Here is a 14,704-nt window from a genome sequence, read left to right on the forward strand (position 1 = left end):
CAGTGGTGGGGAGGGTTGTGCCATGATAGAGCTGGGTGAGTCTACAACTGTCTGCTTTGGAGCTGACCCTGCACATTGGAGCCACACGGTTCTATTGCCCTTCTCAAACAGTCAATCAGTTACAAGTTTTGTGGGGTTATGGATTGAATCTGGCATACTTTGATTTATCAGACTATGTTCCACAATCATAATCCACGGGTATTTCCTAGGCGACACAAGAGACTTCAGATTGTTGGAATCTGGAGCAAGAAGCAAGATGCTGGAGGAACTCAGTGGGTCAGGCAGCATCTGTGGACGGAAATTGATAAGGACGTCCACAATGAAGGGCATCGACCCGAAACGTCGACTGTCCATTTCCCTCCACGGATGCTGCCTGACCCGCTGAGTTCCTCCAGCATCTTGATTGAGTTCCTCCAACATTTTGTTGGCGTTTCTTGGGCGCTTGTTTCCAGCTGCATTGGGAGGAAGGGTTTATTAGGAGAATTGTGGCATTTGGAAGGCGGATCACCACGTGGCAGCTGAGAGAGATTTCTGGAGATTTTGGAATCACGAACAGAGAGCGAGAGGAATCGGACAGATCGGCAAGAGCTACGAGGCAGCCCGGGGAAGGTGAGGTTGAGCGTTGGACTGAGGGGCGGTGTACGGGGCGCCTTGTTAGTGGAGAGCGATTGATTGAGAATCAGCTGTTTGAAATCTCAGGCTGGGCTTCCTGGCAGTAAGAAATCAGGGAGAGAGTCCGATCGCGGTGAATGGATGTGGTCCTCCAGCCTTGCTCGATCCTTCTCTCTCCCGTCCTTTGGACCTGTCTTATCTCCAGCAAGTCTTCAGGAGATCCGTAACTTCCCCTCTTTGTCGAGCGGCTCTGGGCGGATCGGTGGGAGAAGGTTGCTGACAAGTGTGTTAGCCGCTGTTATGTGTGTTTCATCTTGTAGGATATTTCTGGGACTTTCTTACCACCTTATCATGTTCAGTTAGGAAATGAGAAGTGTCTACGTCTTTCCTGGCCCCTCAACTGTTAAATCTTCGTATTAAAAAAAATACTTAATCGAGGCTAAACATGGTCTAAAGGCGGAGTCGAACGCCTTAAGCAAGGCGTAGTCGCTATAGTGTTTTAATAGTAGTTCAAGTGTGTGTGTACCCGAGAGGCATGTTTTGTTGACTGCCGTCAGTATTCTAGTCAGGTTTAACTGTAGCCCACAGCGGCAGAAATTGACAGTCCTTTGCCAGTTTCAGTCTAGGTCTTTGTGTGTGTGTGTGTGTGTGTGTGTGTGTGTGTGTTTGCAACACTTGTTCAAGCTGTCTCCAGCTGTGCTGAAGTAGGAATGGATAAGCTCGGTCAACAGTTTGTAGTCAAATAAACAATAACAGCTCTGGTGGCAGAGTTTCTCTGCGCTTGGACTCTGAATTACTGACAGACTCAGGGCAGGCCATTTGGCCCGTTGAGTTTGTACCAGTAATTTCTTCGATTAGCCAGATTATCTTGATCACAGGAGTGCTTTCTCCATTTCCCTATACTGTAAATATTTAGAGTTTCGTTCACGACTCCATTCCCCCTCCCCCATTCCTGCATACATTTTTAAAGTCAAAACTAGCAGAAGTTAAATTATATACCTACAAGGCTGAAGGCTCAGTGTACTTGGCATCAACAGTGAGTTCAAGTCTTTTATGTGGGTCGAGATGGAGGTGAGGGGATGGTGATGTCGGGTTTTAGATGTTTGGACACCCAAAGATGGCGGAGTTGGGAATCCTTTGTTCAGAGTATGTTACTAGCTTGTAGAGATTGGTTTGATTTGTCTGCTCAGGTAGCCCCTTTTAAGTGAACCAATTACAGTGTTTCTGTTCTTGAAAGGTATAGGGGGGATATGGTAAACCCAGAGAGAGTCACCCCAGGCAACCGAATACTCTGATCTGTACAATTCCCTCCAAAATCCTTGTTCCATTCTTCCAAAGATTCCAAAAAACCTTGTATTCCTCTGGTAAGGATATTGAGTGCAAACGCCTTGGGTAAGTATGCAACAGCACTGGCATGGATGGAAATCTGGAAGTAACTTGGATATCCTTTCAGTAATGGAATGAGTGGTGAATAGTTCAGGGAGATCCTGATTGTTCCATCAGTGTCAAGAGGTGTTGCAGTCTTTTGAGATGAGAACGTTTCAACTGAAGTAGATTATGCACAGAGTTGTCAGAATATTGCTGGGAACCTGCCTTCTTCATAAGATAAGATATTTATTTATTAGTCAGATATTTATTTATTAGTCACATGTCCATTGAAACATACAGTGGCATGCGCCTTTTTGCGTTACTAATAGTGTGCTGGGGGCAGCCCGCAAGTCGCCATGCTTCTGGTGCCAACATAGCGTGCCCACAACTCGTAACCTGTATGTCTTTGGAATGTGATTACAGTGTAGGTGCTTGTTGCTCCTGGCCCCAGATGATACAAGGCATTGCATGTAATTCTTAAGAGAACAGTCCCGTGCTTTGCATTGACCAGGTGTACTCTGCCTAATTTGCATGGATTGCTGAACAAGATGGGACAGGTGAAGTTGGCTGGGAGGAGGTGCATGTGGAATAAACACTGGCATTTATCACTGGGTGTAGATGTGTCCTTGTACTGTAAATTTGTAGCATTCCAAAGCTTTCTTTGTTCAAAGCATCCTGATGTTGTGAACTCAAAACTGATCAAAATAAGGCAAAATAAACCAGGCTTGGATATAGCTATATGTCCACACATTGGGAGCTGAGGAGAACGACATGTTGGAGTTAGGGAATAGTGGGGTTGTGGAGGTATACGGCATTATGCAGTGGAAAGAGGGTCAGGATCTAAAACTCAGAGAGATGTTGGGTGGGGCCCACAAATTGTTATGGGTGCTTTAAAGCAAGGGAGACCAGGGGCCATAGTGTGGTGCAGGAATTGTCCATTCCACTAATAAGTCAGGGGTTAGGGGTGGATAGGCTGCAAATTTACTGTTTGAGAATCAGTTAATTGGAAAAACTATGGGAGGAACTCAGCAGATCAGGCAGCATCTATGGAGGGAAATAAACAGTAAACGTTTTGGATCAAGACCCTCCTGATGACATGAGTTCTGATAAAGGGTCTCAACCCAAAATGTCGACTGTTTATTTCCCTGCATAAGATGCTGCCTGACCTGCTGAGTTCCTCTAGCATTGTGTGTGTGTGTTGCTCCAGATTCCCGCACCTACAGAATCACTTGTGTCTCAATTGGAAAAACTAACCCATGAATGTCAAATATTCAAATCTCCTGACATTTGGAGAATTGATAATGCTTTATAGCACAATGATGTCTCCCATTCATGCATGTGAATGTCATGGCATCATGCTGTTTAATGTCCTTCCAGTTTTCAACTTTCTCTCCTCAGTCAGACTCCTTCCCATACCATGGATGCCAGTACTCAGACATGGTTACAGCAATAGGACCATTACTGCAGGGAAGCACTCTACTTTTTCATTGGATGGAGTAGGAATGCTGGAATTATCCCTGTTCTGGAATACAGCAGTTAACTTTCAGACAGAGAACCAGCTTCCTTAAAGTAAGGAGGGATTTTGACTTTTTTTTTAGAAAGTGCTCTTGTTATTGGTGGGGAGTGATGGATTAACTACTGGGGATGCTTAAATTAATTACTTTTGAAGTTCAGTCATTCTAGTAATGTGGGAAATGTAGCAGCCAATTCACATGGCATAATCACAAACAGAAATGTGTTATTTATCAAATCTTGTTCACAGAAGGTTTAAAAATTGGTCAGGGCATTGTGGGATCATTTATACCCACTTTAGAGGGGACATAGGACTTTCATCGAGCACCTTCTACACAATACAGCCTTCCAGTTGTAAACCCTCCCTTGGATGTTGGGAGTATCAAATTATGTGCTTCCTTGGGAGGAGTTGAATATGTGGGCCTCTGAAAGGTGAAAGGGCCAGATGCTTTCCTCAGGTTCACTCTCCGGAAGACTGATCTTACATCCTTGATGATGACCACAGGTTCAGTTGCATTGGAAGCTGTCAGGGTGGACGGTGACAATCCACTTCCTTTCTGTTCAAAGTGTGCATAGAATGTGTTAAGCTCATAAGGAAGGGATGTGCTGTTGTTAACTATGCAGACGGACTTTGTTTTGTAGCCCGTTATAGCATGTAAGCCCTGCCGTAACTGATGGCTGGTCTGGGACTCTATTTTGAACCAGTATCATCTCTTGGCATTTCTGATAGCTTTCCGGAGGTATGTTTCTGGAGGAACAGATTTCCTCCACATTGGCAAGTAGCAACATTGCAATCTTTGTCAGTCAAAAGCTCTGCTCTTTCCCACTTTCTTCCCATGCTCCAAGGCACTTGGCTTGTTTTAGTCACTTGGCAGGCTGCAAAAGTGATCTTGACCTTTTGAGTTCTGCCCTCTGTCTTGTGCCTGGCAGTGACCAAAGGAGCCACTTGACATCAATAACATGAAGAACTGCATGTTTCCATGGTGTTACCAGGAGTACAGCTTAATTCATTTCTAGCCATATATTTTGAAGAAGTTCCAGTCAAAGCTGAACATGTGTGTTTGGCAAACAAACCAATTCCTAGGACAGTTCTTTAAGTAGAAAATTGTGTTCTATGAGTATACCCTGCAGTGAAGTTGACTATTAAAAGCAAATGAGCTAATGTTTCGAGGCACTTGAAAAGAAATTGCTGCTTGCGACGAAGGTTAAAGTGGCGTACCCCTGGAACTAATTGCAGTAGAGTAGTGATAACAATGCCAAGTGTTGGTTGGGTTGAAACGGAGAGGTATGGCATCTGAAAAGCAATCTGGAAGCAGGACAAGACTCAACAGATTAGGTGCAGCTGCCGGGCAAACTGGACAAAATCTCTAGCAATCAGTGGTTGGGTAATTTTAATCACTGGAAGGCTCTTTTGAAGATTGATGTCATGTTTTGGCACAACCTGGGGAATTATGTTTCAGTTACATTATTAGATCACACTAGTCAGCAGAATTCTGAGACTCTTGTGTGCAATTGCACATGGCAAAGTATACCTTCTCTCAATTTTTTTTCCTCTTTTGAAATCACCTTGTCACTTAAGAGGAAGATTTGCAGTTGCATTGCACCCTTCACAAACTTGCAGCATTCCAAAGTGCCTGCAGTAAATGGAGTCCATTTTAAAATATAATGAATTGAAAATTCCAGCAGCCAAAATCTGCATATTAAAGGTCCTCAAGTAGCAACATGATATTGGCTAGGTTAGACATTTTTTCAATGATGTTGGTTGAGAAGTAAAATTGAATGAACTTGCTGGTGAGATACAGTCAACAGACATTTGTTGATGAATCAGCTATGTGTTTCTGAACTGTCAGTAATGGAAATGGCAGTCAGGTGTTGTAACTTTTTTTACTTTTGTTTTTCCTGCTCACTGGTTAAGGAGCACTGACAGCAATCGGAGGACCCTGTTGATGCAACAGTTAGAGTCTGCAAGTTGATCACAAATGCAGGGCTCAAACTTGCTGACAGGAATAGTCCAGATGCAGGTGTAAAGCAGTGGTAAGCACAACCCTATTGTCCTTCCCAATGGTTTTGTTAGGTTACAATTGCCCCCAAATGGAGGAGATTCATTGTTCATTACTGGCATTTACCTTTAGGCCAATGGAGGAAGGATTGTCACTGGCATTGGATGGAACTAATTGGTTTGGATTGATCGAATAAGTACATAGTTGTTGGGCAGTGCAAGCTGTAGTGAGGTGTAGACTGAAAAATGGCTTGGTGGCAATGTACCAGTGTGGCCAAAAAAAGGAATACTCAACAGAAGCTTCGAACCAATCAGAAGTTGAGAGAATCTGCAGAGTTGTACATCTTCTTCCCAACTGCTCATTGTAGAAAATATGGGTAACCCCCACGTTATGGCAGTTAGGGCAATGGAAATTCGCCCTTACAGAATTCGCTATCACTGGCAAAAATTCTGAGATACAGAATAAAAATCCACTCTTGTGAAACACAGGGGAAAGAAAAGTAAATAAATACAATTTTTTTTTCAATTCACATTTACTAGACGTATCCGCGGATGATACGGCTTTGTGTTGCAGAAAATCGAGATGTAGGTAGTTTTCTAGGAATACAAATCCACCCAAAAAAATATGCGGGGCTTGCCTGTATATATGTCTGCGTGTAGAACCTGTTAATTTTGCTTTCTCACTTTCCCACCAGTCACTGTTCCTGCCCCCTTCCTTCCCCTTCCCCCTCCCCCTTGCATTGTTTAGTGGGGGGCGAATTCCACTGGAATGAACACTAAGAAGTATGACTGTACTTTTGGACATCCTGATTAGCAGGAGGTGGACATGGTGAGTCGAAGGGCCCATATCTGCTGCACAACCCGTATGACACTTATGCTTCAGCTCTGTTTAAATAACGAAACACGCAGCGTTTAATGATGGATGTGTGCGATCATCAACATCACAGAAGGAAATGTGAATTGCCTGTGTTTTGATTTGGCTTTGAAGCTGTTTTCCATTATATTGCACAGTTATTACATAAATCATAGAACATTATAGCACAGTACAGGCCCTTTGGCCCACAATGTTGTGCTGACATTTTATCCTGCTCTAAGATCTATCTAACCCTTCCCTCCCACATAGCCCCCCATTTCTCCATCATTCATGTGTCTATCTAAGAGTCTCTTAAATGTCCCTAATGTACCTGCCCCCACAACCTCTGCAGGCAGTGCATTCCACGCACCCACCACTCTCTGTGAAAAAAGATTTACCTCTGACAGCCCCCTTATATCTTCCTCCAATCATCTTAAAATTATGTCCCCTCGTGTTAGCCACTGTTGCCCTGGGGAAAAAGTCTCTGACTGTCCACAGCATAGAGATAGACTATTCAACCTCACAGATCAATGAGAGTTGTCCATACTGGCTTTCTCCTGGTCTACTTATCTTCCTGTTCTTTTCTCCCACTTAATTATCTAGCTGCCCCTTAAATGCTTTTGTGCCATTTTCTTCAGCTACTCCATGTAATAATAAATTGCACATTCTGAGCACTCTCCAGATGTAGGCGTTTCTTAACTGCTTATTAGATTTGATAGTGATTGTCTTATATTTATGGGCCACTGTACAATTGGTTTGAAATGAGCAGAACTTGGCCACTTCCAGGATGTGATCACTATTTATGTACATAATTTACAATTGCAACAACCTTTCTGGGGAAAATACTTGCTTGGGTGGGATTATGGGTTGGGAGGTGAGATGGAGGCAAGTGGAGGTGTTGGGGTTATGGAGGATTGGCCTAATATGTTTCTATCACAGTTACGGTGGTCAATCAGGAGATGCTGGGTACGTGGGAGGGAGCACGGTGAAGTATTGGTAGTGATTCCACTAGGAATTTCTCAGATTGCCTTCCTTAACCTTGGATTCCATTTGGGACTCATCTATGTTGAGAAGATTCAATGACAGCTGGCATTATATTTACCCGCAACTAATCCCATTTGTTTAAATTTGGATCTGATCTGTGTTTGCCTGGGATAGGCATGAATCAGAGGAAAGGCATTAAACTTGGATCATCGATGTCTAGAGGAGTGTGAATAAATCCAGTCCAAGGGTTTTGTGATTTGGCTGAGTTTGTTGAAGGAAGTTCTGCTGCCCTGATAAGAACATGAGGATCCTTTCCAACCTCTGGTTTGGGTGGGAGGTAGTGACAACACTCGAGAGTCTCAAATTCAGCTCAGTCAGGCCTGGAGGTTCTTGTCTGAGGAGAATCAGATTTACCATCACTGACTTAGATGACGTGAAATGTTTTTTTGGCAGCAGTACAGTGCAAAGACAAAATTACTATAAATTACAAAAATAAACAATGCAAAACAAAAGGAATAATGAGGTGGTGTTCATAATCATTCAGAAATCTGACGACGGAGGGGAAGAAGCTGTTCCTGAATCGTTGAGTGTGGGTCTTCAGGCTTCTGTACCTCCTCCCCAATGGTAGTAACAAGAAGAGGGCATGTCCTGGATGGTGAGGTCCTTAGTGATGGATGCTGCCTTCTTGAGGCACCACCTTTTGAAGATGTCCTTGATGGTGGGGAGGGTTGTGCCCGTGATGGAGCTGCTTCAGTCTATAACCCTTGCGATCCTGTGCTTTGGAGGCTTCATAACCAGCCTGTGATGCAACCAATCTGAATGCTTTCCATCGTACATCTATAGAACGTTATAGTAAGAGCCTTTGGTGACATACCAAATCTCCTCAAACTCCCAAAGAGGTAGAGTTGCCGGTGGTTCCTCCTTCACAATTGCATCAGTGTGTTGGGCCCAGGATAGATACTCTGAGATGTTGCCGCCCAGGTACTTGAAGCTGCTTACCCTTTCTGCTGCTGATCCTTCAATGAGGACTGGTGTGTGTTCTCCCAACTTGCCCTTCCTGAAGTCCACAATCAATTCCTTGGTCTTGCTGACATTGAGTGCAAGGCTGTTGTTGCAACACCACTCAAGCAGCTGATCTATCTCACTTCTGTACGCCTCCTCATTGCCATCTGAGATTTTGCCAACAACAGTCATGTCATCGGTGAATTTATAAATGGTGTACAGATCACATCTCTCCATCTGTGTAAACTGCTCAGTCCCAATTCTTTGGGGTTTTCTTTTAATCTGTGCAACCAAACTGTTATAAAAAAAGATAACATACTGGTGTGGTTGGTGAGTGTTTTAGCCATGAACCTCAAACTCCCAAATAAGCTTTGAAGATGAAGGGCTTGTCTCCTTCCTGGAGCATTGACAGAGCTTCCTCTCTCAAATTTGTACTAAAGGTATGGGGGAACTTCTCTTGTGTGTGCAGGAATATTGGCTGACAGGAGAAAATACTTGAGCTCGTTCGGTCATTGGCTTCAGTAGAATTGAATGCACAACTGTGTATGTAACCAGAGCTCAGTATTCCCATTGGTGCTAGAGGCCAAAGATGAATTTCATCCCTGCAGGGTTAAAGTGTGTTCAGGTGTGAAACAGTTCAAAGACTTGAAAAGAAACAAGGCTTAAGAATTCATCCCAAAGACTTTTCTTTAAAACCAGTAATTATGATGTGGGATGCAGCTGGTGGTATTTCCTCTGTGTGCTCATTAAAGTCAAAATATATGATGAAAGTCATCCGCTTTGGTCCATTTAGTGTGGCTTAGTTGGTGGTGCTTTGATATATTGCAGTGGCGTCGGTGACTCTATGTACTTTGCTGATGTCTCCGCTGTTTTGGATCATTCTGAAGTGAATAAATATGGCAGTTTGTCTGAACTGGATGTTATGATTTAATCTTTAAATTTCCATGTGTGTTGATGAAGCATGATGAGCCAAGCAAAACTAACTTGACTGGAAAAATAATCATTGGCTTCCACACTGATAGAGGGGCTTACTGAAGAGATGCAATTTAAAGTAACTTCCTTGCTTTTAATTGCAGTTCAGATTTAATGTTTCATAGTTGCCTCTGTAAGGAAAGTCTTCTGACCAATTCTGGTTGGAAAGCAATTGCTGTTCAGTGTGGATCAAAGGTTAAATTCCTACTTGTTGAGGAATGTGCTGCTATTTCTGCACCAATTCATCACTTTGAGAGCTGAGGAGGATGAACAAACAATCAGTAAACTGTCTGTAGTACTGGTTGTACAACTTATGGTTGATGTTGGCCACATGAGGGATAGTGAAGCTGTCCTACAAGATCTTTTAAATAGCCGCTACAGCTAGAGATTTGTCTCCAGATGAAAGAAAATGAAGGTTTTGCTATTTACTGGAAGATTTCTAGATGAGTTTCTTAAAGGGGATTGGAAATTAACATTTTACAATACTTTTAATTATGACAAACCATAAATATCATCAGAGAGTACTACAGACCCTTCAGCCCATCTTGTCCATACCGACCTGATCTTCTGTCTAGTCCCATTTACCTACACCCGGACCATATCCCTCCAAACCCCTCCCATCCACGTCCCTATCCAACTTTTTTTAAATGTTACAATTGAACCCGCATCTACCACTTCCTCTGGCAGCTCGATCCACACTCGCACCACCCTATGAGTGAAAAGTTTCCTCTCAGATTCCCCTTAAATATTTCACCTTTCACCCTAAACCTTTGTCCTCTAGTTCTAGTCTCACCCAACCTCAGGGGAAAAGCCTGCATGCATTCATCCTATCTATACCCCTCATAATTTTGTATACTTCTATAAGATTTCTCCTCATTCTCCTGTGGTCCAGGGAATAAAGTCCTAGGTAAAATCAGGGTTTTAATTTCATACCTATTCCCTCATTCAAATAAAACAGTTTCAGATTTGTCTGAGAAAGCATAAGATCAGTGTGATTTGTGGCTTAATTGACCAGTTGGTAGTAATCTTGCCGTCTGAGTCAGAAGATAGAAAGTTCTTCAGCGCAGAGCTGAAGGATCTCTGCTCTCTGAGGCATTGTGATTGGGACTGAGGTGAACTTAAAGAATCTCTGAGGGACTCCTTTGAAGAAGATGGAGACTCCACAATGCAATATTTGGCCAAAAGTTATCCTTGAATCAGGAATACTGAGATGCCTAGTGCTATTTGTGGGACCTTGATGTGGGCCAATTATTTACTACGATGCAACATTGACAGCACTTCAAATACATTTCCCTACCTATAAAAACACCCTGATGTTGTGATGGCGGTTTCATTAACTGTTTAAATCAACCATAGATTTTTGGCCATGCTTAAATTCATGTGAATCTGCTGGTTTTCACTTTCTGTAGTCCTGAGAGCTTTACCCTATGCTTAAGTAATTACGAACGCCGTATTGCATAGTATGAAGGATTTATCTCGTGTATCTTCATATTTTGTAGCAGCAAATCCAGCCACTGTCTGTAAGGAGTTTGTACGTTCTCCCCGTGTCCGTGTGGGTTTCCTCCAGGTGCTCTGGTTTCCTCCCACATTCCAAAGACGTATGGGTTAGGAAGTTGTGGGCATGCTATGTTGGTGCTGGAAGTGTGGCGACACTTGGGGGCTGCCCCCAGAACACTCTATGCAGAAGATGCATTTCACTGTGTACATGTGACTAATAAAGATGTCTTGTCTTATGAAAGTCACTAAATGAATACTTAACCTGTTTAAAAACCTGAAGTGGACAATATGACCATTGGTGAACCCCATGTCAGTAATTATTTATAGACTGATCCTTAACCATGTTGCTTCGCTTTCTTGTAGAGCATCGGCAGTGATTACAGCTTAAATCTTGGAGGTGGTACAAGCCCACAACCTTCTAACCCTGAGGCAAGAGTTCTGTTAATTAGCAGGCTGACTCCAGACCTAACGTACAAAATTCCTCATGCCTTCGCCTCAGCCCATCCTTTTGTCTGCTTTTGTATGAATGTGAAACGTCAAGTGGTGGTGTAAGATAATCAGCTTGGGGAAAGACACGCCAGTACAACGAGATATCTGTAAGGAAACGGCCAACTGGCATGTTGCAGGAGTATGTGCCGAGGAATGCACTGAAGCTTAGTACAACCAACACAAAGGCTTTGTGAGGAAGGACTTCAGTCTAAGGTCCTTCCACCACTAAGCCCTGTGTGGAAGCCTCTCGGACGCTGGAAGCGTGTATCATCTCAGGAGTCTACCTGAGTGGCAATGGTCCTCTGCACGTAGTCTTCCAACACCACAGATGTAGCAAGAAAGGACTGCAGATGCTGGAATCTAGATGAAAAAACAACAAGATGCTGGAAGAACTCATCAGGCCAGGCAGCATCCATGGAGAAAAGCTGGTCAATGTTTCGGGTCAGGACCCTTCTTCAGGACTGAAGATAGGAAAGGGGGAAATTTAATATATAGGAGGGAAAAGCAGAACAGCGATAGGTGGACGAAAGAGGGGAGGCGGGGTGGTCACAAGGTGGTGATGGGTAGATGCAGGTAAGAGATAGTGACAGGTGCGGGGGAGGAAGGGAGAGCAGATCCACCGGGGAATACGCCAAAGGTATGGAGGCAGGTGGCATAGGGGGAGAGAAAAGGAGGGAGAAAAGCAATGATGAGGAGAAAAAGAGAGTGGCTAGGAAAGGGAAGAAAAAAAAAGGACAGGTTTGGGGAGTGGGGTGTTGGTTTACTTAAAGTGGGAGAATTTGAAGTTCATCCCATTAGGCTGCAGGGTCCCAAGATGGAAAATAAGGTGGTGTTCCTCCAGTTTGCGTTTGTGGAGGAGGCTGAGGACTCACCTATCAGTGATGGAGTGGGAGGGGGAGTTGAAGTGACTGGCAACGGGGAGATGCAGATCACATGTATAGAACCTATAACACTAATAATATATAGGCTGAACAACCCATTGAATGTAAGGAAAGCCATGCACTATTTTTTGCATTTCTTTGACATATTTTTATGAGTATTTTTTTGAAATTAAAAAAAGAATGTGATAGAAAAGAATCAAAATAAATATTGACATTTACTTTCAATTCAACTAATAGAGTAGCAACTTTTATTATTGAGTTACAATCTGAATTTGGTCTTGTTACTGTGGCCCATTCCCTGGCAGCCCTGTGTCTCGTGCATCATGCAATGGATTTATGGACAAGATGCCTTTACCTTTTTCTTTGACCTGAAGGGAACAGAGGTGTACAAAGGCGTACAATGGAAATGGAATCCCAGTGTATCAGTCCAGAGGCACGAGTTCAGATCCAGTAATGGCAGCTTGAGGAATTTAAATTTGACTAAGATGAGATATCTTTATTAGTCACATGTACATCGAAACACACAGTGAAATGCATCTTTAGCGTAGAGTGTTCTGGGGACAGCCCGCAAGTGTCGCCACACCTCCGGTGTCAACATAGCATGCCTGGAGCTTCCTAACCTGTATGTCTTTGGAATGTGGGAGGAAACTATCAGTAATGTTGACCTTTTAAACCATTGAATTGTTGTAAAAACCGACTTGATTGACTTAAAAAAAACAATTAAGAAGAAACCGGCTAGACTGGATTGTTATCCTTGGAACAGATGGTAAATTTAATAGTTGTATATAAAACTGAGAAGGCAAAATGGGGTGAATAGGAAGGAACATTTTCCAGCAGGGGAGAGGTCAATAACTCAGGGGCATTTATTTATGTTGGTAGAGTGAATAGGGGGAGTTGAAAATAAAACATTGTTTCACTCAATAAGTTATCAGAGTGTGGAGTTTACTTTCTGCAGTGAATTGTACATTTGGTGGAGGCAGAAGTATAACTGTTCGTTAAATACTAGAAGAGCATTTGAGCTGTAACCTACAAAGCTGGGAAGTACAACTTATCCAATGCTCATTTTTGACTAGCATGGATAAGATGGGCTGGAAAGCCATCTCCTGTGTTCTAAATGTCTATGATTCCATAACATATGTAATAGAACCTGGATTTACCTCAGCATCCTGCAGAGAGGCAGAGAAGGATACAGACTGTTGCTCATAAGGTTGTAAGTGGCATGTCTGCTATCAACAGCACTGGTGCATGTTTGAAGGTCTAAGCTCTCTTGACAAGCAGTGGGAGGAGTGAGGTGTATAACAATAACAGTTGCATGCATTTCTACATTGCGTCTAACACAGCAAGACATCCAAAGGCCTTGCTCAATGTTTTCAAAAAATATTTTGCAGAACCACAATTGACTAGTTAAGTTAGGTCCATGTAACTTGATCAGATGCAGTCAGTTAAAAAATTGCATTCTCATTCTATCTGAAAATACTTTTTTTTTGAGAGCATCTTAACTTTCAAGTGTCTGACTGAATGGTATGTGTGGAACTTTTGTTATGACCTGACTAAGCCAAATATTCGACCTGTTGGAACATGTTCAGTCAAGAACAAGTGCATTCCAACTCTGTTTAAGGTTGCTGTTGGAAATGCAGTCATGGATTCAGCTGAGATAATGGTTAATGTGCTCTGCATGCCCCAATGCACCCAGGAGCTGCAGAAGATTGCAGGGAGCTACTTGCGTTTTTTTTCCTCATTTGGCTTACAAATACTTGTCTACAACTATGGATCTTCCTTTAAATGAGGCTCTTAGCAAATCATCTTTTCCTATGGGCTTTATCATACTTGAATTTCAATACCCACTGGTTCAGTTCTGGCATTCATGAAAGGGAGTGAGTTTTCGTTATTGAATAGAGCACATGGAATTGCTTCTTGGCAGGACTGTAAGAACATTCCTTATGCCATGTCGTATGTTAGGATTTGACAAAGAAAGAGACCAGTATATCTATAGCACTCTTCATGTCTCTTTTGAAATGTGCTTTATAGACAATCACACACTTCTGAGTGGGTGGTCTCGCATGTATTGAACACTACAGCACAGTACAGGCCCTTCGGCCCACAATGTTGTGCTGACATTTTATCCTGCTCTATCTAACCCTTCCCTCCCATATAGCCCCCTATTTTTCTATCATTCATGTGTCTATCTAAGAGTGTTTTAAATGTCCATAATATATCCGCCCCCCACAACCCCTGCAGGCAGTGTGTTCCACACACTCACCACTCTCTGTGTGGGGGGGAAAAAAAAACTTACCCCTGACATCCCCCTTATACCTCCCTCCAATCGCCTTAAAATTATGTCCCCTTGTGTTCACTATTGTTGCACTGGGAAAAAGTCTCAGTGTAAGTCTCAGTCTCAGGAAAAAAAGTGTAGTGGAGGGATCACAACAACCAGTTTAGTGGTAGCAATCTTCAGCAAATAGCACATTTATCTCTCCCAGTTAATCAGTTTTGTTTAGGGATAAGTAGTGATTGGGATACCAGGTTAACTGCAGG

General features: G+C 43.0%; 1 protein-coding gene across 6 annotated transcripts in view; it reads left to right on the forward strand.

The window, feature by feature from the left end:
• The first annotated feature begins 519 nt into the window (after nucleotides 1-519).
• Nucleotides 520-14,704, forward strand: part of p4ha2 (procollagen-proline, 2-oxoglutarate 4-dioxygenase (proline 4-hydroxylase), alpha polypeptide 2) — a 111,679-nt gene continuing 97,494 nt past the window's right edge. For all 6 annotated transcript variants that reach the window (XM_052014048.1, XM_052014050.1, XM_052014047.1 and 3 more), the window contains exon 1: nucleotides 520-609. The gene's annotated coding sequence lies outside the window, so the exon portion shown is untranslated. The remainder of the gene's footprint in view (nucleotides 610-14,704) is intronic.

This window comes from Pristis pectinata, chromosome 4 (assembly GCF_009764475.1).
Source record: "Pristis pectinata isolate sPriPec2 chromosome 4, sPriPec2.1.pri, whole genome shotgun sequence".
Classification (NCBI taxonomy): domain Eukaryota; kingdom Metazoa; phylum Chordata; class Chondrichthyes; order Rhinopristiformes; family Pristidae; genus Pristis; species Pristis pectinata.